We start from the raw sequence: 4623 nt of genomic DNA on the forward strand, positions 1-4623 counted from the left end.
GACTGGATGTTTGATTTTTATCCCTCTCGGTACATGTCCTCAGATTGCACTGTCCTCACATTGACACCCAAACACTCTTAAGTATTCGTATTGGAGCTTTCGGTGCGAATGCCAAGCAGTACAGCATGTCGTTTCCAAATTTCTAGCTGAGTGAATTGCGTCATGGTGCAGTTTTTTCTCACAGACGGTGCCCAACTGACCCTACTGTACCGAGTAGTCGACAAAATCAAAAACAAACAATGCGTATGTGCGAAATTAAAAATATAAGATGACGACAATTTACCCATCGCACGTTATTTATATATAATTTAGGCTAGTTAAAATGTGTTTGTGACATATTTCAACTGCTAAAATTGACTGCAGTCACCTCAGAGAAAATTCTTCTATTTGTTATACCTATAATCGTCCTTGTTGTTCAATTTCCTGCCATTGGTAACTACATTGGTTATTAGTGGTTTCATATAAGGATCACATCCTAAGTGGTTCTAAAGAAATGCTACAGTCGTTGGACTTATCTAAATAACAAAAAAAAAACAAAAATTACCCGAATGAAACATCCATATTGGATAATTCTTTTGTTATTTAAATACGTCTGATGATTGTAAGAATGTTTTCTAACTCATTTAAGGTCTCTTACATGAAACCTCCGCTAACTTGCAGTGTGGATGTTTGCATTATATCTATTAAGTAAATATATCACTCACCATATAAATTGAGCTTTCTCACTTGTTGTTCAATTATGTAACACAATTCACAGACACACAGGTGCATAGGTAGATTTATACATACATATGCATATATATTTATTTATATATATATATATATATATATATATATGCACGCATACATACCAGAATATATACAAGAATATATACATACATACTATTTTATATGGATTCTTGCGTAAATTTGAAAAGTTAATATTATAATAGCATTAAAGAAACATGAAGAAAATAATTTGCAGATAACATTATCATGTTACCTTTCTGAAGCCAACAATCGGCAGCGGACATATTTACTGCGTTTTAAATTCATAGGAAATGGTAAAATATATTGACTGACGTTCAAGTAATTATATTGTTCGTGTTGTTGTTGTTATTGTTGTTGTTGTCGCAGCTTTTATTTAGCCCCAGGTTATCCATGAACGAGCAGACCTGTGGTAAATGGCATTCGTTAATTTTATTTCATTTTTTCTTTTTTTTTTTTTTGGTGTCGAGTAATATCTCTCGTTTTTATAAACTGACTATACAAAATTATATTATAACATGTAACGTCACACCTGTATACGACGAATTGACAAAGTCGTTAAGGTGATGGATAGAATGTCTCGAAATGATTGTCTTGAAGTTCTGAGTTCAAATCCCATCGAAGCGAAAGTTAACCTTCATTCTTTCAGGCACAAAGCCTGAAATTTTGAGAGAGGTCGGGGTTTGTTGATTACATTGACTCCACTACTTGGCAGGTATTTATTTCATGGACCAGGGAAGGAAAAAGGGCAAAGTCACCTCAGCTAAATTTGAACTCAGAACGTAAAGGCGGACGACGTACTGCTAAGCGTTATGTCCGGTATGCCAACGATTCTACCTGCTCGCTGCCTTCAAGGTGATAGCCACTGTCCAATCACTGAAACAAGCAATAGTTAAATGATAAAACAAACAATAAGATTCTATACTTTGAGATCGAACTCGTGTCCTAGGGATTGCGTAAAGAGCTTCTTAACCCCTCAGCCATAGACACCAAAGAAAAAAGAAACTGTTAGCTGGATCAGAAAATGTACAGCCTAGGAGTATTCTAGAGTTTCATCTTCGGTTGTGTTTATTATCAAAAATGGTTATGCTTCATACATGTAATTCAGAAATCAGTCAACAGGTAAATGGAAAATGGTGAGGTTTCATAACAGATATTCAATACTATATCTTTACACAAATATTTACCCTCCTCCTGGCAAAATGCGTTTTCTTTAAAAGACATCTTCTGTAAAATAACTTCACAAACAAAAGACTACGCTACTTAAAAGCCTCATGTTTACTGCTTAAAGATAAACAGTACACACATGCACAGTATTCATGCACACATGTGTGTGTGTGTGTGTGTGTATGTGTGTGTGTGTATATGTGTGTGTGTGTGTATATGTGTGTGTGTGTATGTCGTGTGTTGTATGTGTGTATGATATTATATTATATTTATATTATGTATCATGTGTATGTGCTTGTGTGAGTGTATACATTCTTATCTTATGTTATATTAAATTATATTACATTATATAAATATTATATATTATTCACAGTCATATTAATTAACAAGTTCTTACGCAGTATGACGTTTGTTGCAGACTTGAATAAACAGCATATTATAGCTTATTACTGTTATATAAGCCATTAATAAATTTACTAGTTCCCATAGATGTACAACATACATACATATATATACAGTATATATATATACATACACACACACACACACACATATATATATATATAAGAGTAATTGATATGGTATCATCGACGGATATCTTTATATACATACATATACGTTGTCATTTATAATGAGATATATTTAATATGCTTCATAGCTTCCTTGTATAATGCAAATTAACTAAATTTAAAAGATACGGAGTCGTAAATGCTCAAGTGTGTCTACTCTCCCCCCCCCCACCACCTTCCTTCAACGAATGGCAAAGTACATTGCGTCTCATGTTTTGCTATACATATGCATATATATGTATAATGTATGTATGCATGTATGTATGCATGCATGTATATGTATATATATATATATATATATATATATATATATATATATATATATATACATATATATATCATCATCATCATCATCATCATCGTTTAACGTCCGCTTTCCATGCTAGCATGGGTTGGACGATTTGACTGAGGACTGGTGAAACCGGATGGCAACACCAGGCTCCAATCTAATTTGGCAGAGTTTCTACAGCTGGATGCCCTTCCTAACGCCAACCACTCAGAGAGTGTAGTGGGTGCTTTTACGTGTCACCCGCACGAAAACGGCCAAGCTCGAAATGGTGTCTTTTATGTGCCACCCACACAAGCCAGTCCAGGGGCACTGGCAACGATCTCACTCGAAAATCCTACGGGAGCCAGTCAAGCGGTACTGGCAACGGCCACGCTCAAAATGGTGCATCTCATGTGCCACCCGCACAAGAGCCAGTCCAGGGGCACTGGCAACGATCTTACTTGGCTTGCCGGGTCTTCTCACGCACAGCACATTTCCAAAGGTCTCGGACAGTAGTCATCGCCTCGGTGAGGCCCAATGTACGAAGGTCTTGCCTCACCACCTCAGCCCAGGTCTTCCTGGGCCTACCTCTTCCACAGGTTCCCTCAACTGTTAGGGTGTGGCACTTTTTCACGCAGCTATCCTCATCCATTCTCACCACATGTCCATACCAGCGCAATCGTCTCTCTTGCACACCACAACTGATGCTTCTAATGTTCAGCTTTTCTCTCAAGATACTTACACTCTGACGGGTATTCACATTATATTCAATTTTATACAAACATACATACATACATATATATAAGGTGCATAGCTCAGTGGATAGAGCGTCAGGCTAACAAACATGAAGTAGAGAGTTCGATTCCTGGTCCAGGCTGTGTGTTGTGTTCTTGAACAAGATACTTTATATCGCGTCGTTCCAGTTCACTCAGTCGTAGAAATGAGTGGCCACCTCACTGTACCAAGCAGTATCTGCCTTTGTAGTTCTCGAGCGACTGCTGATCTTCCCAAAACAACCTTCAGCGGACCCGGAACCATGTGGTTGGGAAGCAAGCTTCTTACCACATAACCACGCCTGCGCCTACATACATATATATATTTGTGACGCACATGGAATAGATTTCTTTGAGATGGGATGCCTGAACTCACTAGCCGATGAATTCATAAGTGCCTTTCTTACCGTTGATTTTTGGTGTCGCATGGCCAAAGATTTACCGTGAATTTTTTAGAGACACTTTCAAATTTATCAGAATATCGGACTGATGATTTGGAATAGGGAAATTTTCATTCCCTTAACCATGAAACGATCGTATCCGATTAACTAAAGACTTGTTTTGTTTATGCTTTCCCCTCCGGTTTTTTGTTCTATGTGTGCCACAAATATCGCCATCCATTTAGAGAAAAATTTGTAGTTTAGAATCAGTAGTTCTTTGACTGCTATTTCTAAATTTTCAGTATGTTGGAGAAGCAACTCAATGCTAATCCCTGTATATTTATGATGATAAATGGTTTTACCGATAAAGGTTTTTTCATACTGAACTACTTGGCAAAATTGTTAATTATTAATTCTATTATTAATTGACGATTCCCTGCCCTTATTCTTGTATATTACATACATACATATATATATATATATATATATATATATATATATATATATATATATATATATATATATATATATATATTCTATACAAATGTCTTTTTTTTCTATCAGATTTACTCATTAGACTACGACAAGGCTGGGGCGCCACCTTGAAAAATTTCATGTAACATGAACGAGTCCCCCCACTAGCCGAACATTAAGTAGGCCTTGTGTCTGAAGGATAAATGGTCGAGGAAGCAGGAGACTAACTGAATGAACTGTAAATA

The sequence above is a fragment of the Octopus bimaculoides genome, chromosome 19 (genome assembly GCF_046866305.1).
Source record: "Octopus bimaculoides isolate indiv1 chromosome 19, ASM4686630v1, whole genome shotgun sequence".
Taxonomy (NCBI): Eukaryota; Metazoa; Mollusca; class Cephalopoda; order Octopoda; family Octopodidae; genus Octopus; species Octopus bimaculoides.